This window comes from Patella vulgata, chromosome 1 (assembly GCF_932274485.2).
Source record: "Patella vulgata chromosome 1, xgPatVulg1.2, whole genome shotgun sequence".
Classification (NCBI taxonomy): Eukaryota; Metazoa; Mollusca; class Gastropoda; family Patellidae; genus Patella; species Patella vulgata.
In genome coordinates this window covers 52,861,562-52,880,338 of record NC_065879.2, presented here as the reverse complement: position 1 = coordinate 52,880,338, position 18,777 = coordinate 52,861,562, and the positions used below count along the sequence as shown (strand labels likewise).

The window sequence follows — 18,777 nt, the reverse complement described above, 5'->3', positions numbered from 1 at the left end:
GTGCGAACGGCACAACATGGACTGCCAAGATGTTGTCCCGGTAGTACTGGCCTGTAACACGCCCTGCAACAACATGTAAAGCCGTTCTTCCAGCAACAGTGATGCCTCCCCACACCATAACAGAACCACCCCCAAATCGATCATGTCTGATGACGTTAACGTCTTAGAAGCGCTCGTTTCGACGACGCCACACCCTCCTACGTCTGTCCAAAAAATCACCAGTGAACCTTGACTCATCTGAAAACATCACATTGCTCCAGCGTCGATTATCCCAGTGTTGACGATCCCTACACCAACGACGTCTTGCCTGAATGTGATGATCTCTCAAACAAGGGATCACGCGAGGACGTCGGGCGCGAAGGTGACCCCTATGCAGTCGATTCCGAATCGTCTGGCCACTCACTCTCACACCAGTGTCTGTTTGAAGACGAGCGCTGATCTGATTTGCTGTGATGACACGATTTCTCAAGGCCAAGGTACGGATAAATCGATCCTGGGCTTGAGTTGTCGCCCTTGATCGACCTGAGCGTGGTCTGTCCTGTACAGATTGTGTATCACGGTATCTGGACCATAGCCTGCTTATGACAGACTGAGAAACATTCATCGTCCGCGCCACAACCGCCTGTGTTGTGCCGATCTGTAGCATGCCAAGGGCACGTAACCTTTCATTTTGGGTAAGCCGACGCATATCAAAATTTGTTTTCTGGTCACTAAAACAATTAAACTGATGTTTCCAAACTGGAATTCAATGCCACAATGACTGTAACATTCAAAGTCAGAGTCGTGCAAATCTTGGGTTGGACCCCCATGATGATCCCAAGCATCACCTGCATTCCATGCGGTAGCTATTGGTGCGTTTGGGCGTCACATGTAACTGGAAATGTTTCTTCTGTTAGGTTCTATAGTGACTTTTTTCGTAGTCATTTGCATATTTTAGTATTATGCCCCCAAAATCAAATATCCCCTACTTTTTTTGAATAGTATATAATGACATTTACCACTCATTTAATACCTACATGCGACAACATAGAGTCCAACTGTCTAAGGCATCCATTTTAAAACATCTATATATGGGTTATTTTATATACTAAACAATAATAAGGATATGGTTGTATCTATGCTAAGCTAAGCAACAGTATGAATCTAGTTGGTATGCGTTGAACAACATTACACAGCATAGTTCTATGGATAACAATCACTATATAAAGACGAGAGTATCATCGTCAAAATGTTGTGCATATGTTAATAAACCTGTATATACACATAATAATAATAATCCGGCAAAACTATGGCTGAACCTGGAAATTGTATTCAAAGGTTTTTTTATGAATGATTTTAGTAGCCTAGCGTGTCCTCTTTCAGAATCTGTCGGGTGAACCTCGGTTACCCATGCACGTTTTGAGAAACTCAAGATGGCGTCCAACACGGTCGCCATTCCAAATAATCCCCTATAACTCCCATAGTATTTAGTCTAAGATGATAATTTTGGTATCTAACCGTATTTTGGGGGGTCAAGGAATAAACTAAAATCCTGATCAGATGGTAGTAAAATCAAAAATGGCAGACAATATGGCCCTTTAATTCGCGATTATTTCAGCAAACCAAACTATATCTAGAGACAAACTATATATTTCTGGACATAGGAGCATATTATTGAGGCGATAACCCCACATACATGCCTATCAGGGGCTCCAGGGCCACGTGGGCCTGACCAGAAATGGGGGACACAAGCTGGATGAGTCCGTCTTCAACGTCTTGAGAATCAACCCACTCGTGATTGACAGAACGCATCACCCCCTTCATAAAAAACAAGACACCAACTACAGGGAAACTCTGGAACCAGGGATGAAGCTTGCCACCACACTGCGTTATCTCGCAACAGGAGATTACTATGCCACCACGCAATATGGTTTCCGGGTAGCAAGAAACACCATATGCTTGTTGGTGAAAGAAGTCTGTGATGCCTTGGTGATGGACTTAAAAAATGATGCCATCATCTGCCCTGTCCCGTTGACAGAGACAGATGGAAAGAAGCTGCTGAGGAATTCATGATGCGCTGGAATGTACCACATTCCTGTGGTTCCCTGGATGGGAAACATATAGCCACCAGAAAGTCTCCCAAGACTGGAACCATGTACCACAACTACAAAGGCTTCTGCTCAATAGTGTTTAATGTCCTTGGTAGATGCAAATTACAAATTCATGTGGATATATGTTGGTGGTTGTGGAAGCCAGTCTGATGCCCAGATCTTCAACCATTTAGAATTTAAAAAATGCTTAGAAGATGGTTCCATTGAACTCACTCCAGATTAAATTATAGAAATAAATAAATTAACATACCGATAATAAATTCAAATATGAAAGGTTTTATGCACGTTAAAAAGTAATTAAGTATAAATTATGGGTTTTTAAATAATGCAAAAAGGGCTAAATAGCCATGGTTTTATTCTCCATCAAATAAATTAGTACCATAACCCCACAACCCTACAAATACAATACTAGTACTCTTCAAAAAAAGTAGGGGATATTCAGAAACAATACAAAACCGTGGAAATGCACTGCTGTTTTTATTAAAGGTAACCAGTGTATGTTAATTGCCCACACATGAACATAAACAGTTCATATGGGCGGCTTATCTGACGGCCCCATTTCACTCGCAAAGAGATACACTGTCAAAAATGAAAATGGACGTTTTTGATTTTTGCCTTAATCATGAGTAATTGCTCCACCAATCCTCAGACATTCAGCAGTTCGTCGTGGCATGCTCCTAATCAATCGTCCATTCTCGATTTGGGTCAATCTGACCCACTCCTCTTGCAGTGCCACGGCCAATTCTTGCAGTGTTGTCGGTTAACGTTGACGTCGACGAACACGTCTCCCGATCATGTCCCAGACATGCTCTGTAGGGGAAAGGCCAGGACTCATGGCTGGCCAAGGCATATGGACAATATGGTGACGCTGGAGGTAGTCATTCACGACACCAACGCGGTGGGCATGGGCATTATCATCTTGAAAGATGAAACGTCGACCTGCACGTTGAGCAAAGCAAAGTGCCAGGATGTAGTCACGGTAGTACACACCAGTGACTTTTCCTTGAACAATATGCAGTTCGCTCTGCCAGTCATGGCGATTCCTCCTTACACCATAACAGACCCACGCCCGAATATACCATGCTGTCTGACGCTAACGTTAGCATGACGATCATTTTACACGCCTCCAAACTCGAGCATGCCTATCGGTGAAATCCAGAGGAAATCTGGACTCATCTGAGAACATTACACGCGCCCATGTGCTGGCGAGTTAATGGAGGCACAGCACGCGGTCGTCGCGCATGCAAATGGGCTGCATGTAGCCGATTTCTAATCGCTCGGGGTATAACTCGAATTCCTGTAACTTGGTACAAGTTTACAGAAAGCTGATTGGCCGTTTGTCCTCGATTTCGCAGGACCTGTGTACGAATGTATCGATCCTGGGCTTGTTTAGTGGCTCTAGGACGACCTGAACGAGGTATATCATCAACATTGCGTGTTTGTTGGTACCGGTTCCACAGTCTGCTGATCACAGACAGTGACACATTAGCATGTTGGCTACTGCTCGCTGTGTAGAACCCATTTGAAGCATGCCAATAGCACGTACACGTTCATCATGTTGAAGACGTCTCATTGCAAATTAAACGTAACACACTAAAGCAAAGATACGCTAAACAGTAAATCTTATACAAGAACCGATAGGAAAGCAAACATGGATAGGATAAACCAGCACGCGGCAGTTTTCATAAACCCCTCCCACGTGTATGGCGCTATTGCGTGTCGTACGTGCAGCTCAGTGGTTCTGTTGTGGCGATAATTTTTCATCTTTGAACATAATCTTAAAGCATGTCAAGTGTCCTTGACTAATTATCATATCACAACCTGCATAAGTATTTGCATTTCAATATCCCCTACTTTTTTTGAAGAGTATATATGATATACAATAAGAAATATTTTTTTAAAAATTACCCAACCCCACGAAATAAAATAAAATAAATAAAGTACTGCTTATTGATGCTCGACTACGTCACGTTGTAACACGTCCCTGGTGTCATTCCGTTCATAGTACGGCAATTCCGTTCATAGTACGGCAATTCCGTTCATAGTACGTCCATCTCGTTTTAAGAACGTTTCCCCTCTGTCTAATTGCAGGACGGGGAACATTTTTAACAGGCTCAAAGTTCTATAGCACCCTTGCCCGTCCGAACCCGTCCCAAAGTTATTAAACAGATAGTTGGGCCCGTTTGGCAATATTTTTCAGAACGTAGTGAGAACTAGTTTGGTGTGATAGGAGCTTGATCCACTGCAGCTCGAAGCGTTGAACGGGAATGGCAAGAACGCAGTGGGTTTTTATAGCCCTTGAGCCAGGGTGGGACGATTTACCCAATACTACCCAATACCACCTAATAACACCTCAATATCACCACATACTACCCAATTCTACAACATAATGATGCAAAACAGACATATCATTTGATTTCTTTTTCAAAAATAGAGAGCTATATCGCGGGAAATGCACTTCAAATGCGATACCGATTTCTGACTGTTCGATTTGCCTCACTATACCACCCAAAACAAGCCAATAATAACCCAATATTAGCAAATACTCATCAAATACTACCAAATACTACCCAATATTATAAAATACAAACCTAATATCGTCAGTTAGCAGCACATCAGTATAATAATTGCAACGAATATTCGATAATTTGCAGAAAATTGAAATATTTACGCAGTTATTTTCCTTTACAACCGATAAATATATTTTAGATTGCTATTCAGATTAATCATCATGTTGGGCTTTAGAGTTTGTTTCCAAAACGACGAAGTTAAAATAAGGAAAACAAGTTATTATAGATGACCCCGCTATAGTTTATTAATAGAATCTTACACGTTAAGAGCATATCAATATATAACATAACATGAAATAAAAAGAGTGTTTTAAAAGAAATTAACAAAGATTTAAAAATAGATTTTAGATTGCTATTCAGATTAATCATCATGTTGGGCTTTACAGTTTGTTTCCAAGACAACGAATTTAAAATAAGGAAAACAAGTTATTATAGATGCCCCTGCTATAGTTTATTCATACAATATTACACGTTAAAAGCATATCAATATATAACATAACATGAAATACATGTTCCTTTCAAGTGTTTAATGCTCGGCGCGATACTTCTCAGTTTAATAAAACTATCATTTGCGACCTGTTACAGCTCTGACGGCGTCTTTGATAATATATTAAGCAGCAAAAGAAACGTCGGTTGGTATGTTACTCTGAATAGACGCATTGCATAAAACGTGCCAAATGTTGTATTGTATATTTGTGACCTCATCTCCAACTTTACCTGAGCAATAAGACTCCTTCCCAACACAGAATTGAACCCAGGAAATGTTCTCAAAAACGCAACCTGACTTCTGAGATGGTAATGTGTTCTCCATGATTTTCATGTAACTCATGCTGCACGTGCTGTTCACCGGGACGAGCCCTATAAAATGCACCCCCATACCTGGCTGAATCATTCACACTACAACGTCAGCAGCATGCCACGACTCACGACAGCTCAGAGGAACCAGGCGCTTGGAAGACTCGACGCTGGCCACTTCCAGGTCAATGTTCGGACCATCTACAGGCTTCAGCAACGCTTTCGGGCCAGCCACCAACACCACGGATGATCGCTCCGGAACTGGTACACCAAGGGTTACCACAAGTCGACAAGGCCGCCATGTTGTGCGACATGTGCAGAATCCCTTCACACAGGCATTTGAGACAGCACGTCAGACAATGGGAACACACGGAAGACACAGTGCGCCGACGTCTCACCAGAGAGAACATCCATTGCCTTAGACCTTACCGTGGACCGATCATCAACCCTCGCCATCGACGTAAACGTCTACAGTTTGCCCAACAACACCAGAACTGGCGACTCAGGCAATGGAGAACTGTTCTGTTCACAGATGAGAGTCGGTATTGCGTATTAACTACAGATGGGAGGATCAGGATATGGCGTCGACGTGGCCAGCGTTATTCTGACCAATGTGTCATGGAACGAGACTCGTGGGGAGGTCCAAGCATAATGGTTTGGGTGGAATTGGTCTGAACCAGAGATTGGGTCCTGTGATGTTCCGAAATCTTGGTCCAGGGAGAGGAAGCGGCATCACAGCAATGCAACCTCTCAGACGCAACGTCATACCACATTTCGTACGTCATCGAACGAACGTTTTCCAGCATGTCAACGTTATGCACTGGCCAGCCCTTAGTCCGATTGAACATCTTTGGGATGAAATTCAGAGGAGACTTAATAACGTAGTACGGAGACCAAACGGACACAGATCACCAAATATTCCTTTTAGTCTTCCTCTCCCTTTTCCTTTTTCTCCCTTTTGCATGGCGATTTTTGTTGACTTTTTGGTGTAGAATCAAAGAAAAGGGTTTGAAAATACATTTTCTGCCAGGTTTTGGTGAATATTCATAATTTTGATGCGGAAGGATACAAGAGTTAAGAGGTTGGTTAGGTTGAAATGTAGGGCCTGAAATTGCATGTTTACTTGTCTCTACTTCCAGCTTGTGTATCTCAAGTTTTTATGAAGAACCTCATACGTGCTTTTGGGCAAGTGGTTGCCACATGTTGCTCCATCTGTGGTAGAAAGCGTTCTACCCAACGAAAATTTGGGAAAAAGTTAGAGCCGGTCTAAGATAGGAGAATTAACATTGGAGTCAATGGGGAAATCTTTAGTGATCTGTGGCCAAACACAGCCGATGGATTGCGCCAGGCTTTTCTGAGAGTGCGGTTCCAGGTGCCAATGGCATTCATCAATCGTCTGGTCCACTCCGTACCGACGTTGCGCTGCTGTTATTGACACTCGCGGTGAAGACACCAGATACTTAGGTATATAGACTGTGTACAGACTCTAAACCTTCTCGTAATGTCTGGGAATTGTAATGAATTAATCACTAATGTGTCAACATACTGTTCACAAAAAATTGCTTTGATCCATTTAGGAAGTCGTTTTCTAGAATGATTTGATTAAAGTGCCTCTCTGATTTTGAAATCGTACTGACGGTTTTTTTGGGGGGTTTTTTTTTTTGGGGGGGGGGGGGGCTGTTTTAGTATATAAATAAACCAGAAATTGATTACCAAATCCACAATCTTAACCCCGTTGATTAATTGTTAAGTCAGGTGGGATCTATATACGAGTAGAGCATTACACATTTGTAATACACATGTGCATTGTAATAAACAGGTGCAATTTCGTTAATTTTAAAATAAAACATCGCCCAATAAGTAAATATGGAATAATTTAATCGGTTTTATTTTTTTTTGTTTTGTTTTTTTTTTAAGCAAAGAGAGAGGGTGTATCCACTAGACACAAACTAGGTTGTTTCGGGTCTATATTTCAATAATTCGCATGCGACATCGTCACCTGTGAATATATACCGTAGAATAACTATATAGAATTTGTTCAATCGTGACAATATTCGAAGAATCGGTAAAAATTTGACAAGAGACGATTTTTCAAAGGCGCCTGGTTTGACAAAGGAAACACGTTAATAAGTTATTAAAAGACAGATATAAAGATGAATTCGCGTGCTTTCCTGATATTTTACAGGACCGCGTGTACTTGTAGACAGCGTGTTCTCCTACTAAAATCACCAGGCGTACGTAACTAACGTACGAAAATTAATTGGTGGCTAGCTTTTTTTTTCGCACGTGTACAGTGAATGGCCATTTTGCTCAGTAATCCCAGCCAGAATTTGGCTATTTTCTAAATTTGCGTTAAAGTTTAAAATATTTGTTTTAGAATTGAAATAAATTAACTATTAGTCAATCCCAACGATACAGACATCAACAGAATTGATTGTGTATATCTGAAATAGACACGACCTACGCACAAAATAGTGCCAAGATGGCAGCCTCTATGAACAACCATTCGCAGACGCTGTCATTGAAGATAACGTCAATTCTATGAGTTGTAGATGTTATTTTTGTGAAAAATCATTGGAAGAAGAGAGAACATGTTGGGACTGTACGAATTTTATAGTCTTTATGGGTGCAAAGGACATAATGCTGAAGATAAACCTATTGTTTACAATGTAACGAGTTGTTGACCTCATGACCCATTGACGTCAATGTCATGACCTGTGAGGTGCAGATTACGTGATATGGATATCATGGCTATTGACTGTGTCTGGGATACTTCTCCGCAGGTAGCGTGTCTCAGATGTTCAGACTGATCACCAGGATGAAGAAATATAGTATAAGAATACTTTTGAGTAGGCCAAGAGACCGTTAAATGAACATTTTTATATCAACCTCTAAAATACTCTTTTATTTGGATGTTTGGCTGTTTATTTTATAAACTGATTTTATCTTAAGGCATTTTTAAATCTTTGTTTATTTCTTTTAAAACTCTTTTTATTTTATGTTATGTTATGTTATATATTGATATGCTTTTAACGTGTAATATTGTATGAATAAACTATAGCGGGGGCATCTATAATCACTTGTTTTCCTTATTTTAACTTCGTCGTCTTGGACACAAACTGTAAAGCCCAAAAAGGTGATTAATCTGAATAGCAATCTAAAGTCTATTTATCGGCTGCAAAGGGAAATAACTGCGTAAATATTTCAATTTCCGGCAAATTTTAGAATATTCGTTGCAACTATTATACTGATGTGCTGCTAATTGACGAAATGGCGGCCGTCTTGGAGGCCATCTTGAATTTCTGAAATTGTTCAAGGGTGACCAAGGTTCACCCGGTAGATTCTGGAAGAGTACACCCTAGGCTACTAAAAATCAATCATAAAAAAAAAAAACTTTGCATACAATTTCCAGGTTCACTCGAAATATTGGGTTTGGCGGCCGGGACTATAATGATCTAGTTGGCATTTGATAAGGACAGCATATAGTATACGATGAACAGCGCATTTTAATTTTTAAAAGGGATGGATAGAGAATAACTGAGAAACACATTTCATTAAATCAAATATTTATCGGCTGCAAAGGGAAATAACTGCATAAATATTTCAATTTTCGGCAAATTTTAGAATATTCGTCGCAACTATTATACTGATGTGCTGCTAATTGACGAAATGGCGGCCGTCTTGGAGGCCATCTTGAATTTCTGAAATTGCTCAAGGGTGACCAAGGTTCACCCGGCAGATTCTGAAAGAGTACACCCTAGGCTACTAAAAATCAATGATAAAAAAAAACTTTGCATACAATTTTCAGGTTCACTCGAAATATTGGGTTTGGCGGCCGGGACTATAATGATCTAGTTGGCATTTGATAAGGACAGCATATAGTATACGATGAACAGCGTATTTTAATTTTAAAAGGGATGGATAGAGAATAACTGAGAAACACATTTCATTAAATCAAATAATAAATCACTAACAGACAAAATCATGTATGAAGATGTCTGAGCACTGGATTCACATAAAAACTACTTTTCTATTTGATTTTCTATATTGGCGAATAACAAAAAAGAAGATGCTCGTTTTTTAATATTCTGTTTCGATTTTAAGGATGTATGTCTACAGAATGGCTCCCAAACGCATAAATTATAAATTCATAAATAAGGATGCCTGGGCACTGGATTCGCAAAAGTAAACTGCTTTTTTACCTTGGTTTTCGATATATTCATACTTCAAGCAGTCGATTTTTAGGATGTATGTCTACAGAATGCCCCCCAAACACATTCTATTAAATCAGTTGTCAAAAACGAACTAATCATAAATGAGGATGTCTAAGCATAACGAAAAGCTAGTAGCGCGTTTTTCGATATTCAGTTTTCAGTCTCAAAAAAGCAGATTTCAAGGATGTATATCTACAGAATATCTCCCAAACACATTTCATTATAATTTTTCTGAAAAGAACTAGAGAAATAATAAATGATGAAGACTGAGCAGTGGATTCACATAAATTGCGCTTTCTTCTTGTTTTTCGATATGGCCGAATCTTTAAAAAAGGCGATTTCAAGGATTAATACTATAGAATGTCTCCAAAACAAATTTTATTAAATAAGTTTTCTAAAACGAACAAATTAAATCATAAATTAGGGTACTAGTTTTATATGTTCAAATCGATAAACACTACCTATTATATAAGCCTCCACAAAGCATCACATCCCTCACGATTTTTTACGACAATATTCATCCAATCTACACCTCGGCTAAGCCAAAAATAAATGCAATAAATCAAGACTTCACAGAAATATATATTAATTTATTAAATTTTAAGGACAGCAATCGGAATTTATCGCTTGTCCGCTTACACAACTGCACTACATTATTCGTACCCTCTTATTACTCTCAGGCAATATCGAACCTAATCCAGGCTCAAATACACATAACAATAACCGACTCTCAGTAGTGCACTTGAACGTAAGGAGCCACAAAAATAAACTCGATTTGATAACCGCAGAATTAACTAGCTTTGATATAATAACCTGGCTTGACAAAAACATCACACCTGAGCCTATAGCTTTACCTAACTACTATCTGCCCGTCAGGAAAGATAGAAATAATCGTGGTGGCGTGGTGATTATATATATTCGTAACTCCATATCATTCAAACGTAGACATGATTTAGAAAATGTAAATATAGAATCAATTTGGATAGAGATTAATTCTAATAATAAGTTTCTATTTAGTAACTACTACAGACCCCCTCTTCATCGTCCAATCTCAATCAACAGATTTTTAATTATTTTCAACAAGCTATTACCGATCCTATTGATAAGTTCATAATTTTAGAAGATTTTAATATTGACTTGAATACCAAAACAGTCCGTTTCATTCACGATGCTAGCAACTTATTAGACCTGACTCAATTAGTAAATAAATCAACTTAGTATAGCAAAATCGGTAAACAAAATTCCCTACTAGACCTGATTTTAATCAGCTCAACTCTACGTTCAGATAATTTCTGTAGTGACCATTGTCAGGTCTTCTGTAATGTCTCTTTTACTGTTATCAAACAAAAGTGTTTCAAAAGGATGATATGGAATTACGAAAATACAAATCTTGATGGTATACGCACAGAAACGTTAAATACTAACTGGTATAATCTTGTCGATCGTTCTGATATTGATGCATCATGTGTTCAATTCACTAGTTAATGGATTACAATATCAAAAAACAATATACCAAATAAATTTGTAACAATTATGCAAAATGATAAACTTTGGATGAATAATAGCATTAGAAGAATAACAAAGAAGAAAAAAGAAGAAAAACAGAATACATAAGAGAGCAGTAAAACGAAATTTGGAAACTGATTGGCAAACCTTTCGTAAAATAAGAAATGACTATATAAACTTGATAAGGAAATGTAAAAAAAGAATACTTTGAGAAAATTGATGCAAAAATTAATGATAGAAAAATCTTCGGCACAAAAAAGGTGGAATCTAATAAACGCGTATACCAAGACACATGTTGCACGGTCAAACGAGATCCCTCCACTAACAGTTGAAAACGATACATTGTTTACGCTCACTGACAAAGCCAATGCCCTTAATAATTATTTCATACAGCAAACTGAACTACCAAGTACTAATAAATCTCTTCCACCCCTCAAAATGAATACTAATTGTCTAGACAGGATTATACCAACATCTAGAGAAATTAAAGACGTAATTAATAGCCTAGATGCAACTAAAGCCTTCGGCCCGGACGGAATAAGCTCGAAAATTTTAAAATTTATTGTAAACAAAATTAGTAATCCCCTGTGCCAACTCTTTCGATTTTCACTAGAAACACACACTGTTCCAAATTTATGGAAATTTGCAAATGTCATGGCTATTTTCAAAAAAGGGCACCCAAATGAATGCAGCAATTACAGACCCATTTCTCTCCTTAACATTATTATAAAAATATTTGAGAAAATAATATATAAACACGTCTTTAACTTCTTCAAGGACAATTCAATATTAACAACACTGCAAAGTGGTTTCCTGCCAGGTGATTCTACTGTCTTCCAATTAATAAACCTAAATCATGTTTTTTGTCAAGCCATTGACCATAACAAATATACCAGGATCGTCTTTTGCGACATAAGCAAGGCTTTTGACAGAGTCTGGCGTGCCGGACTCTGTCACAAGCTGGATGCTGCTGGAGTGCGGGTTTATTATTGTGGTTCAAGAACTATTTAGATAATCGACACCAATGCGTCGTAATACATGGAACCCCCTCGGACTCCAGGGGCATCCCCGCTGGTGTCCCTCGGGGCAGTGTATTGGAAAACACAATTATTTGTATTATATATCAACGACATTGTAAATGATATACAATCAAACATCCGACTATTTGCAGATGACACCTCTCTGTACTTAAAAATAGATGACCCCGAGGCATGTGCTGTTACCCTAAACAAAGATCTCCAAACAATCAATATATGGGCGGAAACGTGGCTAGTGACATTTAACCTCCTCAAGACAGAAACTTTAACACTCACGACTAAACGCAACATTGTGAAACCACCCCTATTAATGGAATCAATTAAAATAAAGGAAGTAACTGAACATAAACATAATTCTAAGCCCATTTTGGTAACAGATGACGCTGTTTACAGTGGTTTTAATGGCGTGCACGTAAAAGAACCCCTGGAAGTTGGAATTTGAAATAAGAGTAGGCCGTAGCGCCGCTGTCTGTGCAAAATCACCCCACACTGCACACTTCATGGCGTATTCCCGTCTTGATTAGCACAGTTAAACTCAATTTCATTTAATTTAAAGATACATTATTGGATATTAGATAAAGAGCTGGCAGTTCTCACTATAATAGTTAGAAACTAGATAATGTAATGGGGATTTGCTGAAAATTTCAGTCAAATTGATCCACACTGAACCGAGAATTTAGGGATTGAATTTGGGCCTAGCCTCGATCATCATTACTAAAGTCGAATTGATCCAATCTGAACTGAGAATTTAGCGATTGAATTTTGGGATTAGCCTCGATCATCATTATGAAAATCGGTACGATAAAAAAAAAGCATAGTCTCGATTATCCATTTTTTGATTTTATCACGTAAGAGCGTTGAGCAGCAGATCGGATCTTAATCCAGTAAATATCGCAGGCTAGCGATGATATCGAGAGTTGATTATGGTCTGTATAAGTTAATTAATGTTAACTAATAATTTAGATAACATTTCAGGCCTAAAGAAAGACCTGCAAAAGGCAGATTTAGCTCTTGCATAATGTTTGTCTTATGAGGTAGGGGGTCTCTTTTGGGCATTGGGCGAACGCTTGTATTGATCTTACTAATCTCATTCCAAAGTTTGGTGTCATAACTAATTGGATAAAGGCCAAACGAATTTGAAATTGGTATAGTTTTGCATAGTGAACACCCACTAAAAGTCCCATAATATGCTGGCAAAGCATGTTATACATATACCAATGTTTGTCCGATTTAGAGACACTTAAAATATGCGTTAAAGGCTGAAAGATCTTGGATGCCCATATATACTATTCAAAAAAAGTAGGGGATATTTGATTTTTAAGTGTTATTAAAGTCACCTAATGAAACTGACGAAGAAACAAATGACAAAATGAAATGAAGTTCACATTCATCGATTTATTCCAAATGATCGTTAGACTAAGTAAGGCACAGACTGACCATTATAAGGGTAAAATGATACCCGGGGTCAAACAGCAAAGTTACCACAGCATCACAACCAAGTCAGTAACGGGTAAATCCTCCTCTGTTTGCCAAACAAGCATTGATCCGACGTGGCATACTCCTAATGAGACGTCTGAGGTCATTTTGGTCCAGATTGTCCCATTCCTGTTGCAACGCAGCAGCAAGTTCTTGGACATTGGCAGGACGTTGTTGACGTTGACGTAACCTCTGTCCAAGCATGTCCCAGACATGCTCGATGGGGGAGAGGTCGGGACTCAGTGCTGGCCAAGGTAATGTGGTGATGTTCTGTTGTTGGAGGTAACCTGTAACGATCCTGGCCCTGTGACATCTTGCGTTGTCATCCTGGAAGATGAAACGGCGGCCATGACGTCGTGCGAACGGCACAACATGGACTGCCAAGATGTTGTCCCGGTAGTACTGGCCTGTAACACGCCCTGCAACAACATGTAAAGCCGTTCTTCCAGCAACAGTGATGCCTCCCCACACCATAACAGAACCACCCCCAAATCGATCATGTCTGATGACGTTAACGTCTTGGAAGCGCTCGTTTCGACGACGCCACACCCTCCTACGTCTGTCCAAAAAATCAACAGTGAACCTTGACTCATCTGAAAACATCACATTGCTCCAGCGTCGATTATCCCAGTGTTGACGATCCCTACACCAACGACGTCTTGCCTGAATGTGATGATCTCTCAAACAAGGGATCACGCGAGGACGTCGGGCGCGAAGGTGACCCCTATGCAGTCGATTCCGAATCGTCTGGCCACTCACTCTCACACCGGTGTCTGTTTGAAGAGGAGCGCTGATCTGATTTGCTGTGATGACACGATTTCTCAAGGCCAAGGTACGGATAAATCGATCCTGGGCTTGAGTTGTCGCCCTTGGTCGACCTGAGCGTGGTCTGTCCTGTACAGATTGTGTATCACGGTATCTGGACCATAGCCTGCTTATGACAGACTGAGAAACATTCATCGTCCGCGCCACAACCGCCTGTGTTGTGCCGATCTGTAGCATGCCAAGGGCACGTAACCTTTCATTTTGGGTAAGCCGACGCATATCAAAATTTGTTTTTTGGTCACTAAAACAATTAAACTGATGTTTCCACCCTGGAATTCAATGCCACAATGACTGTAACATTCAAAGTCAGAGTCGTGCAAATCTTGGGTTGGACCCCCATGATGATCCCAAGCATCACCTGCATTCCATGCGGTAGCTATTGGTGCGTTTGGGCGTCACATGTAACTGGAAATGTTACTTCTGTTAGGTTCTATAGTGACCTTTTTCGTAGTCATTTGCATATTTTAGTATTATGCCCCCAAAATCAAATATCCCCTACTTTTTTTGAATAGTATATTTGACATCAGACATCGTTGACTACGACTCCCGTCTTTTGCGTAAAGAGTGTACGTAGTTTGTTCACCCAATTTAAGATGAAATTTAACATATGGGTTAACAATCGAAAGATCTTGGATTTGTTTGATTTCGGTGTGCATCGGACCTTCCGTTCAGGAGTGATCCTCCTTTGTCGAAAACATTGTGAATGCGATACAGGCTATAGTTTTTAACAGTATTTTTTTTCTTTTTTTGGGGTGGGGGTGGATTTGGTTATGCTCCCTTAGCCAAAAACCATATCGATATTCATCGTTCTGCAACTTCCCTTTGCGGAAAACCGTGTAAACTCTATGGAGGCTGCAGTTTTTAACAGATATTTTTCATCTTCGATGTGAAGAATTTGGGACAGATGTTGATGTAGCTTGCCTAAAGAATTCACAGTGTGTGTGGGGGGGGGGGGATTACGCTTTGCTGTAATTTTATATCTGAATTATCATTTCCTGTTTCTCGATCCAATCTCAAAAAAAATAAGATATTGTTTATAAACCAAAACGAACACAAAAAAATATTTGTTCTACAAGCGTATTTCTATATTACTTAAATATTATCAGAATAATTTACTTTTGTACGTAAAATATTTTATATATCTTTAGAGAAAAAAAATAGCCTGTTACTTCTCTCAAAAATATCGAGAACGAATATTGCAAAAAAAGAGGCTATATCAATCGATATGGCCGTATTAAGGCAAATGCACGACAAAGTAGCCTATTTATTCATCTGAAAAATATCGAGAATAATTTTCTTTTGTACGTAAAATATTTTATTATTTTTGACAGAAAAATGTCGTCGTGTCTGACGGGTTATGAAAAGGCCGAAATTTTACATTTCTCCAATGAGCCACCATATAGTAAAAAGCGCCATCTGTTAGCATAATGAGCGTTAAAATTATGACTCCCTTTCAACCCGTTGTGATAAGTCATAATTCTAACTTTATTATGGTAACAGGTGGTGCTGTTTACTATATGGTGGCCCATTTAGGACATGGGAAATTGTACCCTTTTTATATAACCCAAAAAACACGACATTTTTTCTTTCAAACATAGGTACAAAAACTAGGCTTTTTTTTTTCTTTAAAGAAAAATAAAGTATTTTACGTGCAAAAGTAAATTATTCTGATATTATTTAAGTAATCTGGAATTACGCCAGTAGAGCACAATTTTTTTTTACAATATTTTATTTCACTTGAAATTGGATTGAGAAAAGGGAAATGATACTTCTGATATAAACGTACAGCCTGTAGGCCCACAAGATTTCGGAAAAGGGTGATAACTCCGGAACAGAAAGTCAGTGAACGCAGATGGACAGGATAAACCGACAGGGCGCGTTCTCTCATTGTTCCAATGATTTACATCGAACAAGAATTAAACCTGTTAAAGAGATGTTACAGAAGGTTGAATATTGATGGAGTAACCTAATTCGATAAAAAAAATCTGTTAAATATACTCAGCCAAATTAAAAACTTGACACTGATGAATTTCAACAAAAAATTTTTTCTAGTAAGTCAAATAAATTTTAAAGAGTTTCTAACGATAGTAAGTAGTAAGAAGCCTTTAATTTCATAAAATTGTAAAGTCACTTTTGAGCATATAAAGATGAAAAACCTGAAAAACACGTGCAAACACAACCTCGTGAGGTCAATCGATGCAAGTTTGCTTAAACTGAACACGCACACGTAACTTGAACTGGAAAAACAAATTAAAATTTGTTAGAAAATGCCGCGCCTTTCAAATGTAGAACGTCTACGTGCTATAGGTAGGCTTTATGCTGGTCAGTCTGTGGTCACTGTTCACGCCAGACTATAATTAATCTTAGAATGAGAGTGCTTCAAACTGGAATTATTGCCGACCGCCCAAGGGTGGGAGCGCCACGTGTGACGTCACTCCAGGAAGATCAAGCAATACGATTACGTCATCTTAGAAACAGATTTGTCACTGCAACCTCCACAAGTAGAGAGATGTTTGGTGGAAGGGTAACTGCACAAACTGTTCGAAATCGCTTGCAGGCTGCTGGTCTTCGAGCTCGGAGGCCCTATAATGGACCAATATTGACACCTCTTCCACGCCGTAACCGACTTGTGTGGGCCACAAGACACATAAGATTTACTCAAAGACAATGGAATTCGGTTGTCTTTAGCGACGAATCTCGATTCACTTTGAGATTTGCCGATGGCAGGGTCCGAGTGTACCGCAGACGAGGTGAACGTTACGCTCAAGTGTGCGTCAGAGAAGTTGACCGATTTGGTGGCGGCAGCGTCATGGTTTGGGATTCTTTTTGTGCACATGGACATTCTCCTCTTGTTGTTGTCCAAGGGAACTAAAATGCTGTCCAGTACTGGGATCAGATTTTGAAACCTGTTCTTCTTCCGTTTATGCAGAGACATGGGCCTGGACTAACGTTTCAACAAGACAATGCTCGACCCCATATAGCAATTGCTATCCAGAATTTTTTAAGAAATGCCGGTGTCCAAGTCCTGGATTGGCCGTCGCTTAGCCCCGACCTTAATCCTATTGAACACATCTGGGACGAACTGGGTCAACGTGTTCGTCAGCAATTGAATCCACCACTGACGTTGCAGGACCTTCAACATGCTCTTGCTGAGCAGTGGCGACGTCTTCCTCGGGTAGTGTTTACTAATGTTCTGAGATCCATGAGAAGACGTTGTGTGTCAAAACGAGACGCTAGAGGAGGCCACAACCGTTACTAAACACTTTATTCCGATTGTTCTCCAAGTCTGTGGATTTCATTTTGGGGGGTACTGTGACATCACGAACGTTATCAATGTCAAGGACTTTCGACGAGACGTATTCTTGCTTTCTGTTGATGTCAAGGTCGTCTGTGCACAACATAACACTAAAATAGTTGCCATAAACCAAATATTAAAAATCTAGTCCCAAAAATCCCGAGTGTCAAGTTTTTAATTTGGCTGAGTATATTATAGCCTGTATGGCGTGCACAATGTTTTGGGAAAGGGGGATAACTCTTGAGTGGAAGGTTCGATGCTCACCAAATTCAAACCAATCTAGGATATTTCGTTCCCTAACGTATATTTTAAGTTTCATCTAAAATTGGGCCAGAAACTTCGTGCATACTTATCTTCTTGCGTAATTGACAGGGGCCATAACCCATGATGCTGCAATCCAAACTAGATGCACATACCAGATACGTCGACCTTCAACGCATATTTAAGTGTCATTTAAAAATTGGTATATGTATAACATGCTTTGTCACTACATGTATTTGCGTAAAGGGACAGGGCAATTTTAACGGGAAGTTACGGTCCGATTTCCTCCCAAATCGAATTCATCAGTGATTGTTGTGTATTAAACATATAGCTAATCAAAATTATGATCTCTTCGGGGCGTACGAGCTATGTAGGCGATTTTCGTTCAACCTGGAAATTACGGTCCGATATGTGCCAAAATTGAACCTATTCGAGATCTGTCGGAAATAAACATACATTTTAAGTTTTAAAAGAAATGGAATAAAAATTGTGACCTCTAGAGGATCCACGAGCTACAATCCAAAATCAGGAGCTATAATCCAAAATGTTATCATGAGATAAGTGCCAAAATCGAACCAATCCGAGATCTTTGAGATATCAACATATAGTTTAAGTTTCATCAATGTCGGATAACAAATTGTGACCTGTAGACACAAGTGTACAGGACTGATGGCATAATACGTATTACGTGCACATTAAAATATGGGT

The 18,777-nt window shown here is 39.3% G+C and overlaps 1 protein-coding gene across 5 annotated transcripts in view; it reads left to right on the top strand.

Annotated features, from left to right (window-relative positions):
- The window catches only part of LOC126830378 (chordin-like protein 2), a 424,750-nt gene that overhangs the window by 142,365 nt on the left and 263,608 nt on the right, over positions 1-18,777 (top strand). The gene's annotated exons all lie outside the window — the stretch shown is intronic.